Raw genomic sequence first — 19,493 nt, forward strand, 5'->3', positions numbered from 1 at the left:
TATGCCACAGTTTATTACTTCACCAGCTGTCTCATTTCCAGTTTTGGGCTATGACAAATAACACTGCTATGAACATTCATGTAGAAGTCTTTGTGTGGACATAGGCCTTCATTTCTCTTAGGTAAATTTCTTTTCTTTTTTTTTTTTTTTAAGATTATTTATTTTTTCATTTGAGAGAGAGAGCACAAGCAGGGGGCTGAGGCAGAGGGAGAAGGAGAAGCAGCCTCCCAGCTGAGCAGGGAGCCTGACGTGAGGCTGGGATCATGACATGAGCCGAAGGCAGATACTTGATGAACTGAGCCACCCAGGCACCCCCATTTCTCCACATTCTTATCAACACTTGTTATTGTCTTTTTTATTAGAGCCATTCTAGTGTGCTTGAAATGGTATCTTATAATTTTGATTTGCATTGCCCTAGTGACTACTGATGTTGAACATCTTTTATGTGTTTAATTACCATCTGTATATTTTTGGTGAAGTGTCTGTTGAAACCTTTTGCCCATTTTTTATTGAGTTGTTTGCTTTTTTATAGTTAAATTTGGGAGTTCCTTATGTATTGCAAATACAAATCTTTATTATAAAGGTTCTTTGCAAACATATTCTCCCAATCTATATCTTGTCTTTCCATTTTAATAAGTGTCTTTTGAAGACCAGAAAAATTTTAATTTTACCAAGTAAGTCCAAACTACCCGATTTTTCTTTTATGGATTTTGGTTATAATGTTATAGCTAAGAAACTACCATTTAACCCAAGATCATAAAAATATTCTCCTATGTGTTCTAGAAATGTTATAGTTTTACACTTCATGTTTGGTCTATGATTCATTTTGAGTTAACTTTTGTATGTGGTACAAGGTATTAATCAAGGTTCATTTTTTGCTCATATCGATATCCACTTGTTCAAGCACTGTTTGTTGAGAATTCTGTTCTTTCTCCATTTGATGGCTTTGGCACTTTTATTGAAATCTATTGATCGAATATATGTGGGTGTTTGTCAGAATTTTCTATTCTGTTCCATTGATCTCTTTGTCTATTTTTTTTAAAAGATTTTTTATTTATTTATTTGACAGAAATAGAGACAGCCAGCGAGAAAGGGAACACAAGCAGGGGAATGGGAGAGGAAGAAGCAGGCTCATAGCGGAGGAGCCTGATGTGGGGCTCGATCCCACAACGCCAGGATCACTCCCTGAGCCGAAGGCAGACGCTTAACCGCTGTGCCACCCAGGAGCCCCCTCTTTGTCTATTTTAAGACCAAATACCATACTGTCTTTTTTTTTTGAAAGACACTGACTTTATTGATTTAAAAAAACTTTACAAGGACGCTGCCTGTTCTACCAAAAAAGGAGGCAAAGAGCATAAGCCCAACCAGAGATAGAAGTGGGGGTGAGGGAAGGACCAGGAATCCACTTGGAAAAGCTGATAATTGTTGACTTGAAACTGGTAGGGGAAGGAGAAAGGAAATGCATGCAAGAGCGAGAATTCCAAAAAAGAAAATTGAAATGGTAAGGGGAGAGAACTCCCAATCACAGGTGAATATGACAACAGCAGTCTCTTCCTTTGTAGAGGACAAGGGAGGAGTCCCCATGCGCTGCAAACTCTGGAGACTCAATTCTGGGGCTAGGGATTGGGGAACCATCCAGAGAGCCTCACAAGAAGGCCTTGCAGCATTCTCAAAGGCCTCCGAAACAGTCCCAGGACTGCTTGGCGTTGGCACCACTTGTGTCCTTCAGCTACTCCCGGAAGACATCTTCATCTTTCTTTAGCATCAGAAACTGGCCAAGGACCACACAGGCCTTGTGTCAAAGCCCTTCTCCTCTAGCTTCTTGCCCAGAACTTCATCAATCCTGGCCAGGATCTCCACTGGCTTTTCCCCGTGGGCTCTCCCACAAAGTCTCAGTGTTTTGGGGAAGTTGTTATCTTGATCAGCTTAACTGGCAGCTCCAGCTCCTATGTGACTCCTCCTGCCACCCGACCACCCCCGCCGATGCCTCATCCTACTCCATACTGGCTTGATCACAGCAGTTCTTTTTAAGTTCTAAGATCGTGTAGTATAAGTCCTCCAATTTTCTCCTTCTTGTTTAAAATCATTTTGGCTACTCTAGGTCCTTTGTATTCTCACATACATTTTAGAATCCACTCGTCAATATAGACAAAAATCCTGCTGGTAATTTGGGTGGGATCACATTGAGCCTATGAATTAATTTGGAGAGAATTGATATTTTAGCAATATCTTTATCTTTAGCAAAGTCTCCTGATCCGTAAACATAGTGCATATCTCCATTTCCTTAGGTTAGTGGTTCTCAGCTGTGCCTCACAGGGGACATATGACACTATCTGGACACATTTTTGTTTATCATAACTCAGGGCAAGGGTGATACGGGCATCTAGCAGATGGAGGTAAGTAATGCTGACAAACATTCTACAATGCACAGAACAGTCCCCACAATGAAGAATTATCCAATCCAAAATAATAACAATAATAATAATAATGTCTTTAATTTCTCCCACCAGTGTTTTATGCTTTTAGTGTATACTGTTTATGTGTCTTAGAGACACTTATGCCTTAATTCTTTATATCTTTAATTCTATTATAAATGATAACATCTTTAAAATTTCTATTTCTGATTGTTTATTGCTACTTTATATTGATCTTTGTATATTGATTTTGTATCCTTTAGTTTTGCTAAATTCACTCTTTAGTTCTAATAGATTTTTTTATAGATTCCATAGAATTTTCTACATGATGATGTCATCCCCCCCAAAAAGAGAGATGAGATCTTACTCCTCTTTCCAATCTCTATGTCTGTCTGTCATTTATTTGCTTGTTTGTTTGTTTCTTTCTTTCTTCTTGCCTGATTGCACTAGCTAGAACCTCCAGTACAAAGTTAAATTGAAAGAGTGAGAGCAAACGTCTTTGCCTTGTTCCTGATCTTAGGAGGAAGGCATTCAGTCTTTTACCATTATGTATGATATTACCTGTAGGTTTTTCATAGGCACCTTTTATCAGGTTGAGGAAGTCCCTTCTATTCCTAGTTTTATGAGAGTTTTCATTAGGAATCGATGTCTAATTGTACATCCATTGAGCTTACTGTATCATTTTTCTTTTTCTATATTCTGTTAATTTGATGAGTTACACTGATTGATTTAAGAATGTTAAAATCAACATTGGGCACCTGGGATAAATCCCACTTAGTTATGATATACTGTACTTTCTATATATTATTGGATTAGATCTGCTAAAATTTTGTTAAGAATTTCTGCATCTGTGTTCATGAGGGATATTGGTTTGTATTCTTAATTTATTGTATCTTTGGCTGGATTTTGTATAATGATAATGTTGGTCTCCAAAAATGAGTTGGGAAGTATTCCGATCTCTTCAATGTTGGGAGAGAGTTTGGGTGAAAATTGCATTACTTCTTCCTTAAATGTTTGATTATATTCACTAGTAAACACTTTTAAGCCTAGTTTTTCTTTGTGTGAAGGTTTTTAACCACAAATTCAATTTCCTTTTTATTTATTTATTTATTTATTTATTTACTTATTTATTTGTCAGAGAGAGAGCACAAGTAGGGGGAGTGGGAGGCAGAGGGAGATCAGGCTCCCCGCTGAGCAAGGAGACTGATGCAGGACATGATCCCAGGACCCTGGGGTCATGACCTGAGCCAAAGGCAGATGCTTAACCGACTGAGCCACCCAGGTGTCCCCAAATTCAATTTCCTTAATAAATATAGGACTGGTTTATCTGTTTCTTCTGGGGAAAGTTTTGTTAATTTATGTAGTCCAAGAAATTTGTTCATTTTTTAAAAAAGATTTATTTATTTATTTATTTGAGAGAGAGAGTACATGAGCGGGGGTGGGGGGTGGGGGGGGTGAAGGGTGGGGCAGGGGAGGGGGAAGCAGACTCCCTACTGAGCATGGAGTCCAAATCAGGGCTCAATCCCAGGACCCTGAGGTCATGACCTGAGCTGAAACCAAGAGTTGGATGCTTAACCAACCAAGCCACCCTAAAATTTGTTCATTTTATCTAAGTTGTCAACTTTATTGCCGTAAACTTTTCAGTTTTGAAAACTGAAATACAATTTTCTGGGTTTTTTTTTTTTTTAAGATTTTGTTTATTTATTTGAGAGAGAAATCGAGAGACAAAGCACAAGCAGAGGGGGAGGCAGAGGGAGAAGGAGAAGCAGGCTCCCCACTGAACAGGGAGCCTGATGTCACCAGGGCTTGTTCCCAGGACCCTGAGATCATGACCTGAGTGGAAGGCAGAGACTTAACCCACTGAGCCACCCAGGCGTCCCAGAAATACAATTTTCTTATCAGTTCTTTGATATTTGTAGAATCTGTAGTGATGTCATCTTTCTCATTCCCAATAGTGTTTATTTGTGTCTTCTCTTTTTGTTTCGATAAACTTGACTAGAAGTTTATCAGTTTTATTTACCTTTTCAGAAAACTGACTTTGGCTTCATTGATTTTCTCTATTGTTTTTCTGTTTTCAGTTTATTTGCTTTACCGCTGATCCTTGTTGTTTCCTTTCTTCTGCTTACCTTGAACTTCATTTGCTCTTCCTTTTCCAGTTTCTTGAAGTGGATGCTTAGATCATTGCTTTAAGAAATGTCTTTTCTAATCCAAGTGTTTTAGTGCCATAAATTTCGTTCCAAGTACTGCATTAACTCTATCCCACAAATTTTGATATCTCATGAACTCATCTTCATTCAGTTCACTTTTCCCATTTCACTTTTAGTTTCTTCTTTGCTCTGTGGGTTATATAGAAGAGTGTGTTTAGTTTTAAGATATGTGAGGATTTTTCAGACTTCTTTCTGCTGTTGATTTCTAATTTAACTCTATTTAGTCAGAGAGCACATCTTGAATGATTTGAATTCTTTTAAATTTGTTGAGAATTGTTTTATCACCCAGATTATGATCTGTCTTGGTAAATGTTCCTTGTGCACTGGAAAAAAATATGTATCCTGCTGGTGGTGAGGGGTGTGTTTTATAAAGATCAGATAGATCAAGTTGATTCATTATGTTGTTCAAGTTTTCCATATAATGTGCCTAACTTTTTTATCAATTATTGAGAGAGGTATATTGAAATTCATTAATATACATTTTTATTTCTCTTTGATTAATGTCTTTTGCCTCTTGTATAAATGAGCTTTACTAGGTACATAGATTCTCAGGGAGTTACCATTCTCCTTTTTAAATTTTTTTCTTTGAAATGCTAAATTAATGGCTTTATCTTAAGTTGTGTGAAATATTAATCAAGAATGCTGAAACTTCTTTATGTCACTCAGTTGTTAATCAAAACATCTGAAAGGAATTACTTCTATAAAAACATTAACATTTTAATTGTTATAGAGCATATAGATTTTTATTTTGTTAACCTATTAGATTTCCATTTTGAAATTAAAATACATCCAGAAGAGTCAAAGTTCAGCTGGTTAAGCCCCAGACTCTTGATTTCGGCTCAGGTCACAATCTCAGGGTTGTGAGCTCCAGCCCCACATTGGGCTCCACACTGGGCTTGAAGCCTGCTTAAGATTCTCTCTTCCTCTCCCTTCTCTACCCCTCCCCCCAGCTAGTGTGCATGTGTGCGCTCTCTCTCTCTTTCTAAAAAAAAAAGAAAGAAAAGAAAAAAGAACTATTGCATTTATAAACAATTCTGAGAGACCTTTGTGTTCTGTCCCTCCAACCAAGACATGTGTGTGGCAGGGAGACAGTGTGGTGGTACAGAAACTTTTAAGGCAGAGAACTATCATATTTAGATCTCTGCTTTAGAACCGTAAGTGTGACAACTGTATGGGAGATGCGGTTAGGTGGGTTGAGTGAAGAGACAGGGGATCATTGAGAAGCTACTCAGAGTCAGAAGCAATGAGGGCCTGAACTTGGACAGTGGTGGTGGGGAAGAGGGAGAAGGGAAGAAGGGATAAATTTGAGAATTTTTAAAGTAGCATCGATAGGATTTGCTGATCAAGAGGGAGGAAACAAGAGTTACTCTTAAATTTCTAGATCAATCATGGAGGGAGTAATAATATCATTAACTGAGACAGATAATATGGTAGGAGAAGCGGGTATCAGGGAAATGAGTTATTCCAGTTTGGGACTTTCCAAAAGGAGATGTCTTGTAGAACCATCTCCGACCTTTAAATTTCTCTGAGACATAGGAGAGAGAAAACATCTTCTGAATGTGCTGCATGATTTTTGATAGATGTATCTTACTCTTTTATTTGATGGAGGTTAATATGAAAATCTATTGACATTTCTTGTGTATTGCTTCAGTTAATATTAGGATAAAGTAGATGTCTTGTAGATGACAAGGTCAGGGATTATTGCAGAGATTTGTCAATGCCTTTTTTTTTTTTTTTTTGGCTGTGGGGCATTCATTTCTTCCCTTTATGGATAATAGCCCTACATTTCTTTTAGAGAATTACCTTTTTTCCCTTTGTTTATTAAAGGGAATGTCAATTAAGGTCTCTTAGCTATATGATGCTGACGAGACGCATACTCGGACAATCTGACTCTCTTCATAATATCGCATCTTCAGAGGAGCCATATAAAGTGGAAAAATGCTTGGAACCAGGTGTTCCCTTATTGTTTCTTCTGCCCTTTCTGAGCCTATTCTTTTGAGTCTTCAACACTTCCTTTGATTCTGTGGGTCTTCCCTTCCAGTAATCCTTTTTAAAGGAAAAAAAAAAAACACAACAGGGGCACCTGGGTGGCTCAGTCAGTTCAGTGTCTGCCTTTGGCTCAGGTCATGATCCCAGGGTCCTGGGATCGAGCCCCACATCAGGCTCCCTGCTCAGCTGGAAGCCTGCTTCTCTCTCTGCCTTTGCTGCTCCCCCTGCTTGTGCTTTCTGGCTCTCTATCTCTCTGTCAAATAAATAAATAAATAAAAATCTTTAAAAAAATGTAATTTAGCCAAAGTTGGCTCATTCATCTTTTTGAAAAGTATGTGTGGAATGCCAGGAATAATTCTGGGTGCTGGAATAGGATAAAGAACAAGATTATTGGATAAAGGCTCTACCCTCACAAGCTTATGTTTAATGAAGTAGTAGGAATGGTGAGGAGATACACAGCAAACAAGTAAATACTATACAATAAAGTGATCTCTCTTGTTCACAAGGTTTATAAGGAAAATAAAACAGAATCACTGATTAGAGAGGGACGAGCAGGTGGTAAGAGAACTGCAATTGTAAACCCCTAAGGTCCGAATAAGCCTGTGGTGTTTGAGGAACAGAAGGAAGACCAGGCAGTAGGAGCATGCTGAACAAAGGGACAGTGGCAGGGGATGAGGGGGAGAGGAGGACTGAGATCTCGTAGGCCATGGTAAGAAGTTGATTTTATTCTAAGGACATTGGGAAACTGATGAAGGGTTTGAAGCATAAGCATAATATGATCTGGAAAATGTTTAAAAATATCACTCTGCTTTTGTAGAAGAGACTTTAGGAGGCCAAGACTGGAAGCAAAGGAGGCTGCTTTGAAGACTTGTTGCAGTAAGTAGACCAGATATGCGATAGTGGCGATTCATACCGTGGTGGTAGCAGTCAGGCTGGTAAGAAGTGAACGGAGTCAAAATATATTTTGGAGGTAGAGCCAACAGAATTCAGTGGTGTATTGGATGCAGGGAATGCAGTTTAAAAAGGAGGTATCCCAGGGCGCCTGAGGGGGCTGAGTTGGTTAAGTGTCTGCCTTCAGCTCAGGTTATGATCCCAGGCTCCTGGGATCCAGTCCCACATCTGGCTCCCTGCTCGGCGGGAAGCCTGCTTTTCCCTCTTCTTCCACCTGCCGTTCCCCCTGCTGTGCTCTCTCTCTCTCTCTCTGTCAAATAAATGGATAAAATCTTAAAAAAAAAAAATTAAAAAAAATTTTAAAAAGGAGATATCATGGGCCTTTTTAAAAAGAATAATTTAAACCTAAAATTGCTCTAAGAAAATTAAGTCTATTTAAACAAAAGTTTTTTTTTCATGTTAATGAAAAAAGATTAATTTTCCCCCACGGTGTCAGGAATTAGTTCAGGGATACGCACTTGACTCAAACAGGATTCTTCAGGGGCCTCCCAAAAGAGGCAGCCGCTCTTCCAATGCACGGGAGCCTCAGAGAGAATGTAGGGTCTCCTGGCAGATAATTCCCTACCTTGCAGATGCTGAAAATAAAATCAGAACAGGAAACGATTGAGATGGAGAAAGATGATTCACTTTTGGAGCCTCTGTATTCAGCTGTATTTGAAACCTCTGGTTGAAGTTCTTTGCTTAATCTTAGTTGAAGTTTTTTCCCCACTCTTTATGGGGCTGGCGGTGGTTAGGCGATCCGGGACAGGGATGGAGTTTTCTCCAACAGAGAGGACTCTGGATAATATAAAAAATACCTTCACAGAGGGTTGCATATGATGACCAGATGGAGAGCCTCATAAATAAAGGGGATTTGTACTGGATCCCACAGGAGTTCCAAACAGAATTCTGTAACTTAGAGTCTGATCACTGACATTCATGGCAGCAGCAGTATCATTATTATGATTACTGCATGTAGAAGTTACATCATTAATAATTTTTATTGACCACTTGCTACATGCCAAGCCATATCTTAAGCAATTTATAAACATTATCTGGTTTAATCCTCAATACAATTCTGTGAGAAAGATATTATTATTATCCCTGTTTTTTAAGAAAGGTTAAATAATGTGGCACCATGATACAGTTAGGAAATGGTAGAAGTGCTGCTTCATTGGCAGGTGCTAAATGTATGTTTCATGTGCATTGCAGTAATTATTTTTGTTCACCTTGCTTATAAAATGTTTCTTTTCAATGACACTAGATTTTCTTTTCCTTAAAAAAAACCCAAAACAATAACAAAAAGCCTTTGCTAGAGCTTTGACAAAAATGGTCTCGTTAGCATAACAAGTGTAACATGTCATCTGTTTTAAAATAATTAGCTCCATTATTAAAATTTGACCTTGCGAGGACTTGCTTTCTAATTCATTTGGTATAAGTCCTGAAAGCACGGAGGAAGGAATGACCCTTTTAAAACAAAAAGGAGCATACCTGGTCGTGACTGAAAATCTATCAAAAAAGCATCAGATAGTTCCATATTCAGGTTAATAAAAATGAGGGAATTGTACATTTCAAAGGAGAATCTGGGACACTGTTCAAATAACAAAGACTTAAAGCAGGCTGGGCTCACTGCCCAGAACAACAGGCACACAAATTCACAGAGTGGGGGGATTTTATCTACTGTGTGTGTGCTCATCGCACGCTCACGTTCAACCGAACGTTAGCTCACAGAAAGTGGAACCAATAAAAGAAATGTCAACATGAGCAAGTGACCTTAGTGTGCAAACAGAAACAGTACCATATTTTAGCATCCTTCTTGTTTCCATAATATTCAAATCTATGACATCTTTTTACCTCCTTGCTATGTAAATCTCGACTTTAAAAGCTCCAACTAAATACTGCAACTCAAATGTACAGCTTTATTATAATCTCAACAAGAAAGGTTTTCATGGGGGCTCCTGGGAGGCTCAGTCAGTTAAGCATCTGCCTTCAGCTCAGGTCATGAGCTCGGGGTCTTGGGATCCAGCCCCTGCGTAGGGCTCCCTGCTCAGTGGGAATTCTGCCTCTCCCTCTGGTCCTCCTACCCACCCCACTGACACCCCCCCCCCACCGTGCACACACTCTCTCTCTCAAATAAATTAATTTAATTTAAAAAAAGAAAGGTTTTCATGAATTGCATCTATTTTCTAAAAGAAAAAAATTTTTCTTCATAGTAATTAAAAGCACATTCTGGAAAGAGAATGCTTAGGCAATGTATTATACAGAATGGTCTTATAAAAGTGCTATTTATTGCTCCCTTAATTTTCACCATAAATCTCGGTCCTACTGTGCAGCCTTAAATAAGTGCTCCAAATTCTTTGTCTTTCTTTACTCTAAAGAGAGTAATAGCTTCTTTGTGAATGAGAGGGCTAAGTCTGTACCTCTACAGACATCACCTTGGACTGAGGGTAAGTTTAGGAGTGTCTGCATCTGTTGTCTATTGCTGCATAGCAAATTACCCCAAAACTTAGTGGCTGTGATGGTGAATTGTACGTGTCAACTTGACTGGATCACAGGGTGCCCAGATAATTTGGTGAAACATTATTTCTGGGTGAGTCGGTGAGGGTATTTTCAGAAGAGATTAGCAGTTGAAATTGGCAGACTGAGTAAGGCAGATTGCCCTCCCCATTGTAGATGGACACCTTCCAATCCCTTGAGGGCCTAAATAGAACAAAAAGATGGAGGTAGGGAGAATTTCCTCCCCCTGCCTATGCGCAGGAGCAGGAATGTTCGTCTTCTAATCTCAGCCTGGGGTTGATACCATGGTCTCCCTGGTTCTGAGAATAACATCAGTTTTCCTGGGTCTCCGGCTTCCAGACAGCAGATAGTGGGACTTCCCAGCCTCCATGAGTGCATAATTGTAATCCCTTATAGTAAATCTCTTTCCAATACCAAGAGTGTGATTACCAGGGGTCATTGGGGGCTACCTTAGAGACTACCTGCCATAGTCTGCGTCCATTACAGAAACTCCTGGAAATTAGAGGACTAGGATTTATTCCTTTCTTTCCTTCCTTTTGGAGTGGGGCCATTATAAATCAAGCACAGGGGCGCCTGGGTGGCACAGCGGTTAAGCGTCTGCCTTCGGCTCAGGGCGTGATCCCGGCGTTCTGGGATTGAGCCCCACATCAGGCTCCTCCGCTATGAGCCTGCTTCTTCCTCTCCCACTCCCCCTGCTTGTGTTCCCTCTTTCGCTGCCTGTCTCTATCTCTGTCAAATAAATAAATAAAATCTTAAAAAAAAAATAAATCAAGCACAAAAAAAAGAAAGGATGAGTGGAACCAGAGCTGAGGCCAAAGACTATGCCAAGCTATTACCATCTGTATCCATAGAACAAAAAACATCAGACTCTACTTGCTCAGTCAGCCCTGCAAGCATCCCTGGAAGACACTGCCGGCAGTGACTGGTTCTGGCTATCTTCTCAGGATGACTTAAGGGTTGAGGAGGTCAATGTCTGGACAATATAACTTGTTTGCAGCACAAGAGGTACACTGGTTGGAAAGCTCTGTCTTAGACAACCTATTGGGAAACCACCTTATATTTTTTAAATTTATTTCTATTTTTTATTTTTATTTTTAGTTTTTAAAGATTTTATTTATTTATTTGACAGAGATAGAGACAGCCAGCGAGAGAGGGAACACAAGCAGGGGCAGTGGGAGAGGAAGAAGCAGGCTCATATCGGAGGAGCCTGATGTGGGGCTCGATCCCATAACGCCGGGATCACGCCCTGAGCCGAAGGCAGACGCTTAACCGCTGTGCCACCCAGGCGCCCCTATTTTTATTTTTTATTTTCAAAGATTTTATGTATTTATTTGAGAGAGAGAGAGTGCAGGCGAGAGCATGAGCTGTGCCAGGGGAGGCAGAAGGAGAAGTAGGCTCCCCACCGAGCAGGGAGCCCGACGTGGGGTCAATCCCAGGACCCTGAGATCATGACCTGAGCTGAAGGCAGACGCTTAACCAACTGAGCCACCCAGGCGCTCTGGGAGACCACTTTGTAAATGTAGTTAATAGTGATGGTTCCTAACTAGTCTTTGTTTACAGAAGTTGGCCCAAGAAAAGATCCTAGCTGCATTCCTTGTCTCTCCTGTGTACTACCATGTAGCAGTACTTGCCACCAAATTAGAGTATGTTTCTAACATAAATCAGCAAAGCTGCCCTCATACTAGTCAGAGCTAAACAGAGCCAGAAACTGGGGGCATATATGCGTTTAAAATAACTGTTAATGACATTGCTTATGTTATTAATAAAATTAATAACTATGGATTTTTAAATTAATAGCTTCCGTAATTATTTTTCTTTATTGCATTTCACTCTTGAAGTGATACTTAAACTTTTATATTTTGAAGGATTGACAGAATTTCCACATGTAAAACATATAAGGAGATTTTTCACTCCAAATTATACCTAGAAAACTTGCCTGTATTTGAAGGTGAGTGTTCAGATATTAACAGAAATCTAAGTGGCTCATTCTGTTTGTGTCACGGACATGGGATGCTCATCAGATATTGTGGTACCCACACAAGCACACGCTCAGAGATGTAGGAAACCACATGAAGTCCGCACTCAGTCATTGGGTTTTCTAAAACTGAAGCCAACTGGCAGATTTCGGCTCATTGACAATGCTCAACTTTGGTGCATCTCTAAATGTCATACCCTGTTTTTACTCTTCTAGTTTAACACAGAGGCTGGTTTTTCTCAGCCTTCAGCTCGAGCTCTTCAGTGGCTGCAGCTTTTTTTTCTCTCTTCCTTGTTCCAGGGAAACCTTTAAAAGCCTCCTGCGTTTTTGAAGACTTTTGTGTATCTCACCTCCCTTCTGTCTCAGCTGGCTCCCGGACTTCCTTTCCCTTTACCCCATCTTCTCAGGTCTTGGTCTGTTCTCGTCTCCAGGCAGAAATCGGATGTCAAGGAAGACCGGAAAGAGGACCCAGTCCCTGAAAATAAAAATGTCAGAAACTGAGGTAGACAACTGGGGTAGACCTGCTTTCAATTGGACTGGGCCCTGCATTATACTTCAGTAAAAGAAAACGGGCTGCAGGGTCTGGCCTGAGGTGAAGGGAGGGCCTTGCAAATGGGTCAGCTCTTCAGGCTAAGGTTCTGAGCTGTGATTCCCCCATTCTGTCCAGAGGGTAGATTTAAAAAAAAAAAGAAAAGGTGGCACAAAGAACTCAAGATTAGAGGGTCGGACTGGTCCTATGAGATAGATTTAGGTACAGAGGCAGAAGGCAGGCCTCGGGTGCCCCACCACTAGGAACCAGGCAAGTCCTGAAGGGAGATGTGAACGCCTGGTACCTGCAGACAACCTGGTAGGTAACATAAATGAGTGAAGCAGGTCAGGTGTAAGACCATATGGGGTCGTGTTGGTGACTGTGAATCCCTGGAGCATGGATGACCCAGCTAAGGGCCCACCTACATCTGTGAGCACAATTCTATAAGATTGGTTCTACACCTCTAGGTAGTTTGCACTGGCACAAGATCAGGTTCATGGTCTTGTGGGTAGGCAGCTCCTGCTGAAGGAGAGGCTCCAGTCTAAGGAAATTTCCTAAGCAGCTTGAATTCAGTACATTCTGCATGGAGGATGTAGCATGGCTACTTTGATTTCCAGAACCAGCTGTAGCCCAGGTGATGGGAAGGCGAAAGGTGAAGTGAGTTTGATCTTTGAGTTGAATGGGTAGGTGCCTCAAACTGAGAGTTGGGGCCCAGCATTTTCTTAAAAGGGCAGGAAATTTGCATTCTGCGGGTGCCTGGGGGGCTCAGTCATTAAGCGTCTGCCTTCGGCTCAGGGCGTGATCCCAGGCTTCTGGGATCGAAGCAGGGAAACTGCTTCTTCCTCTTCCACTCCCCCTGCTTGTGTTCCCTCTCTCGCTGGCTGTCTTTCTCTCTGTCAAATACATAAGTAAAATCTTAAAAAAGAAAAGAAAAGAAAATTTGCATTCCGGTGTAATTGCATTAGCAGCAATTCATAAGATAAATTGTTCTTTTTACTGTTTCCCACCATCTCCCCTTCCCACCCTGTTCCACCATCTCCCCAATGCCCTATAAATCACAGGAACTTGTCTTTGAGCCTTGCAACTATTTGGGAAAGAGGTTGGGAGGAGGCTGGATGATCACTTTTGCTTTGCAGTATCTTAAAGGTGCCACCGGATACGTGGCAGTTCATGATGCACAGAGAGCTGTTGCCAACAAGGTCAGCAGAACATAACTAGAGAATAACAGTGTCACGCCATCCAGGATGAACAACCAGGGCCCTCACCAGAGGGTAGGTAAGGCACTCACTTCCAAGATCTTGCAAATGCAGAAGCAGATCCTGCCTTTATTTAAAATTTTGATATTTTGTTCATCATGGATTTTTTGCAATAATTTTATTTTTGAAAAATAATGCAGTAAGATAGCAGTTATCTTGATTACTGAATCTTTGGCATCCCTCAAATTTTGTACCACAGGTAAGGTGGTGTTCTTCTCCCCTTACCTGAGGTCCAGCCTTGAACACCTTCACAGTTGAATCAAAAACGTGATGGAGTGCCTGGGTGACTCAGTCAGTAAAGAGTCTGACTCTTGATTTCAGCTCAGGTCATGATCTCAGGGTCCTGGGATGAAGCCCCGCTGTTGGGCTGTGCACTCAGCAGGGAGTCTGCTTGAGATTCCCTCCCTCTCCCTCTGCCCTACCCTCGCTCGTGCTCTTTCTCTGTCTCTCTCTAAAATAAAATTTTAAAATAAATCTTTTTTTTTTAAAGATTTTATTTATTTATTTGACAGAAATAGATAGCCAGCGAGAGAGGGAACACAAGGGGGAGTGGGAGAGGAAGAAGCAGGCTTATAGCGGAGGAGCCTGATGTGGGGCTCGATCCCATAACGCCGGGATCACACCCTGAGCCGAAGGCAGATGCTTAACCGCTGTGCCACCCAGGTGCCCCCTAAAAATAAATCTTAAAAAAAAAAAAAAAAAAAAAGCTTGAACCAGTCCATCAGCACCTGGATCTTCTGGCTTTGATTTTTCCCTCCATCTCCTGAGAACGTGAGAACGTACCAAAGCCAACAAATAGAGGATGCAATAATTCTTTTCTGTATATCACAACTTCCAATTTAGAGCCAACTAGTATTTCTGTACCTGTTGTTGTATCACATACCTACCCTAAAATGGAGATACTTTCATCTAATAAAAGATTATTTTAGTCAAAACGAATCATAGTGGTAGAACTATGCAAGTGTGGAATTTTGCAAGGGTGAAAGACTGTTGAAGTATGCTAATTTTTTTGTCTGGGATTGCCAGATGTTTGATACTGAACGCCACAGCTCCGTATTTTGGCTTCTTATATGCTAAAATAGATATTAAGACAAAAGTGAATAGGCATATGTGGAATTTTTCTCATTAAAATTTTTTCTTGATTGTGTGAGGCTTTCTGGGGCTACATGTCAGTGTGCATGAATCCTTGCCAGCTGGAAGACAGGACAAAACAGCTGTTGTAAACTGACAAGAAATTGGCTTCCAGTAATTCAAAGTGTAGGAGAGGGAATTTATCTTTCTTGTATATTTACCTTTGTCCTGGGAGTGATTACTCTGGTGAGCCTCATTACTTGTGCAGATTTGAGCCATAAATCTACCAGGGACAGTTCCTGAAATTAGTTAAGTAATTCAGCGCAAATACTTCAGATTCTGTTTAATAGTGACAAAAGTGGACCTGGGAGAGGTGATATATACTCCTACATAATCACAATAATTTAATAATTTTAATTATTCGTAGGAGATGCACACTGAAATATAGGGGCAAAGAGTCTGCATCTTACTTTCAAATAAGGTTCATCAATAATTCTGTGTGTGTGTAGAGAGAGAGAGGGAAACAAATGTGGCAAAATGTTAGTGACTGGTGAATCAACTGAAGGATTTACAGGACGTCATTGTAGTATTTTGCAGCTTTTCCATATGTATAAAATTTTTACAATTTTGGGATGTCATGGTGGCTCAGTTGGTTAAGCATCTGCCTTCGGCTCAGTTCATGATCTCAGGGTCCTGGGATCAAGTCCTGCATCTGGCTCCTTGCTCAGCGGGGAGGCTGCTTCTCCCTCTGCCTGCTGCTCCCCCTTCTTGTGCTCTCTCTTTCTCTGACAAATAAATAAATAAAATCTTTAAAAAAATAAAATTTTTATATATTTTTTCAAGACAGCAAGTTTTAAAAACTGATTTACATGCTAAATAAATAAATATATATACATATACTTACATGTATGAATGAAAAAATATATATATATGAAGCATAACACTGAATTTTTTAAACTTAATGTATCATATCTATATACCCTTAGGTCCAATCTGTAGAGGGAACAGAATACTAGGGATTCTCGGTGTCTGCCAGAATTTTAAATCCAGAGAAATCCATCTTGGTCGATCTGAGGACAAGCTAGTAGGTGGCATGATACAAGAAACACAAGCGGAGACCAAAGCTGTATGCCTGCTTTCTCCTAAGCAGTGTGTTTTCTAATTGAGACTAGCCCAAGCTCTAAACCAGGATCACGTGCTGCGCTTAGTTATCATCTCTATGGGTCTTTCAAAAGGCCTGGATTGCCTGATCCGTGCTCCCTGGCCTTGGACTGGGAGTGCTTGTCCCTTCGCAGGAAAATGACTCAAGTTTTAGTGATGGTGCAATTGTCATGAATGCCTTGGAAGCTATTTGTCAATTTATTCTACTATTGTTTCTGGTTCCAGAAATTTATTTATTAACCCTCACATCAATCGCTTTAATTTTTAAGGCCCAATATCTATGTTCAAAACAAGGAGAGTTATCCATGTAATTCATACAAGTCTCTCCTTACTGTTCCAACCCCCTTCCTAGAAATTTGCATACCACATTTCTTACATGGTTCCCCCTCCCCCAGCATCAGATACACATAAATAGTGGGTGTTGAAAGAATGAGGGGGATTGTAGGAGTAAATTACCACCAGCTGTCTGAAGGCTTGGTCATAATTTCTTTCCTTGTGGTTTTTGTTACAGCTGACAAACAAGGCTAGCTAGCGACGGAGATGGATCTGAATAAACACACACACACACACATACACACACAGTCCTCAAGACAGGGGGAAAGGGTGGGAGACAAAGGGAAGAATACGTGATGGAGGAAATATCCACTGCCCCCACCCCCCCACCCAGAACTCCAGCCTGAAGTGAGTGAGGGAAGCAGCTAATCCAGCTTCCTTGTCAGTGCTTTGGTCTCATATGATAAATCAGAGAGCTGAGAAATGGAAAATCTGGGTCACTGGCCTAGCTCTAGAGTGCAGTTTGGAGCTGAACTGAAATTAAAATTTACAACTTCTATGGGGGTTTGGAGTCCTGCCTGGCATGCAAACATTAATAAAAAATAGCTATGATTTATTGACTGCTTCAGATGTGCTGGGCAATGAATTAAACACTTTTCGTATATTATGTAAGCTTGTTCTCACAACTACCCTACTAGGTAGTTATTATCATTAAACTTATTTTACAAACGAGGAAGCTAAAGCATAGAGTTTAGCTTGTCAAAATCACAGGGCTGGAAATTAATGGGGGAGGGGAGATTTTCAAATCTCCCTGATTCTAGAGCCAGGAATCTAAACTACTCTGTTGTGATTCCTGTCAGTGACATCGGCAATGCTTCAAGGCTTTTCCAGATAAAGTGGACCCCAAGTAGTCAGTCAGGGGAGACTGGGAACATTTCCTCTCCTATCAGTGAAAATTTATTTTTTTTAAAATATTTTATTTATTTCTTTGAGAGAGAGAGAGAAAGACAGAGAGTATACGTGCACGCGTGTGCGCGTGCACATGGTGGGGGGGAAGGGGCAGAGGCAGAGGGAGAAGCAGACCTCCCCCTGAGCAGGGAGCCTGACATGGGGGCTCCATCCCAGCACCCTGAGATCATGACCTGAGCTGAAGGCAGATGCTTAACTGACCCAAGCCAGCCAGGCGCCCTTACCAGTGAAAACTTAAATTTTTAAATAAAAGCACTGTATTTTGCAACCTTAATATATGACAGTTTTGAATTACTAGCATCCTTCAGGACTCTACTCAGATGCTACCTCTCTTATGAAACCTTCTCTAGCCAGATTGAATTAATCACCTCCTCCTTTGAGTTCCTCTTTGTACCGTCACCGTAACACTTTGCACAATTCGGTTTGTATTACTGTTTGATGAATGCCTGCATAACTTTCCAAAGTAGATTTTAAACACAGAGCGCAATGCCTAGCATATGCTCTGTACGTGTTTGTTGAACTAATAATGCTGAGTCGAAAGAACTAGAGTAACCAAACTGCCCCGGTTTTGTCAGCTTGTGGGAATAAATTAAGTTCCATGAGCATTAGCTACCTCTGAACTCCCACCTGTTCCCTCAGGAAATGAAGAGCCCCCCTACCCCACACAAGGATTTCTGCTTCTCTCAGGGGTTGTTTCCGTCTCTCATAAACTGCTTCTGGTTCCGATTCCTGAGCTCTGAGGTACAGCTGCCGCTTTGCCTACTCTGTACAGTCCTAGAGGCACCCCCCCACCCCGGCCCCCGGCCCACTCCGGTGACATGCCGCCCTTTCTCTCCGGGTTACTTGTACGGTCTGGGAAACCAGGCACATCCATCCGGCCTCAGTTCTGCCCATTTAGGTTGCTCTGTGTCATTCATAATACAGATATGGGATTTGAGTTTATGAACTTAGTTGGGCAGTTTTTCACCACATGAAACTCCAGTTTTATTATACCTGGGAACCTGCTTCTTACTGGCCTGTCAGTCTCTCTAAGACCCCACTTCCTCGTTTATAAAAGAAGTTTGCCTTGCTGGGATGCTGTCTTAACACGGCTTGGTTTCTCCTCATCACACTTACCGCCATCTAGTGTACTGAAGATAATTCTTTGTTTATTGTCTGTCTATACCAGTAGACTGTAAACTCCATGAAAACAGGGTCTTTTCTGTTTATTTGTATGTTTGTTTTACTGCTGTGTCCCTCATATATAGAAGAGTGCCTGACACACAGTGGTTCTCAGTGTTTTTTGAATGAATGGATGAATAATGTATCAGAATTCTTGTGCACATTATGAGGCATTGCTCCAGTTGTCTTTTTGCGTAATGAGGTACTTCAGAACTTCGTGGCTTAAAACAAACACCGTTTTATTATATCTTGTGACTTTGTGGGTTGGGAATTTGAACAAGTCTCCGCTGAGCAATTTATCTGTACCATGTGGCATGGACTGGGTCCCTTGGTGGTATTCGGCTGAAGGCTGCTCTGGAGGTCCCAGAACAACGTCACTCACATGAGGCATAGAATGTGAGTGATGCCTGCTGCCTTTATGGGGGCTGCTGGATGATGTTGCATGTGTGGTCTCGGGGCCCCACCTCAGGGCAGTCAGACTTCTTTCATGGCGGCTCAGGATCTCAAGAGGCCCAGGTGGAAGCTGCAAGACTTATTACCCAGCCTCAGAATTTATGACCCAGCACCGCATTCTCTTGGTCAAGCAATTCACTAAAACCATCTCAGATTCAAGGGGAGGAGAATTAGACCCCACGTTGCAACAGGAGAAGTAGCCAAGAATTTTCAGCTATCCTTAATGCATCACAGTCCTGCACCTTTTGGCCACAAATGTTACCATATGAATAACTTCTTCCCTCCCAAAGCTCCCACAAGTTTCATAACATTTACTGTGTCAGCTCAGAAATTCAGAATCTTACCATGTAAATCAAGTGCAGGTGAAGATGAGACTCCTGGGGTACAGCTCCTTGAGTTCGGTTCCTCTTGATCTGAAGACCTCTTGGCCTGCCTTCTGGGCTTTTGGTTTCAATTCTTTGAGTCATTCTTCTTTTTCCATAAGAAATGGTCCTTGTTTGCAGTTGGGTCACTCTCTGGGCTTATTTGCTCTTGTTGGCAGGTTGAGGGTCCAAAAGCATCTTTTCATTCTGTACTGTCTTAATCCCT

General features: G+C 41.1%; 1 pseudogene; it reads right to left on the minus strand.

The window, feature by feature from the left end:
- Positions 1-1,645: 1,645 nt before the first annotated feature.
- Positions 1,646-18,413, minus strand: LOC125282135 (barrier-to-autointegration factor-like; annotated as a pseudogene).
- Positions 18,414-19,493: the final 1,080 nt, after the last annotated feature.

Source organism: Ursus arctos, unplaced genomic scaffold (assembly GCF_023065955.2).
Source record: "Ursus arctos isolate Adak ecotype North America unplaced genomic scaffold, UrsArc2.0 scaffold_12, whole genome shotgun sequence".
NCBI classification, from domain to species: domain Eukaryota; kingdom Metazoa; phylum Chordata; class Mammalia; order Carnivora; family Ursidae; genus Ursus; species Ursus arctos.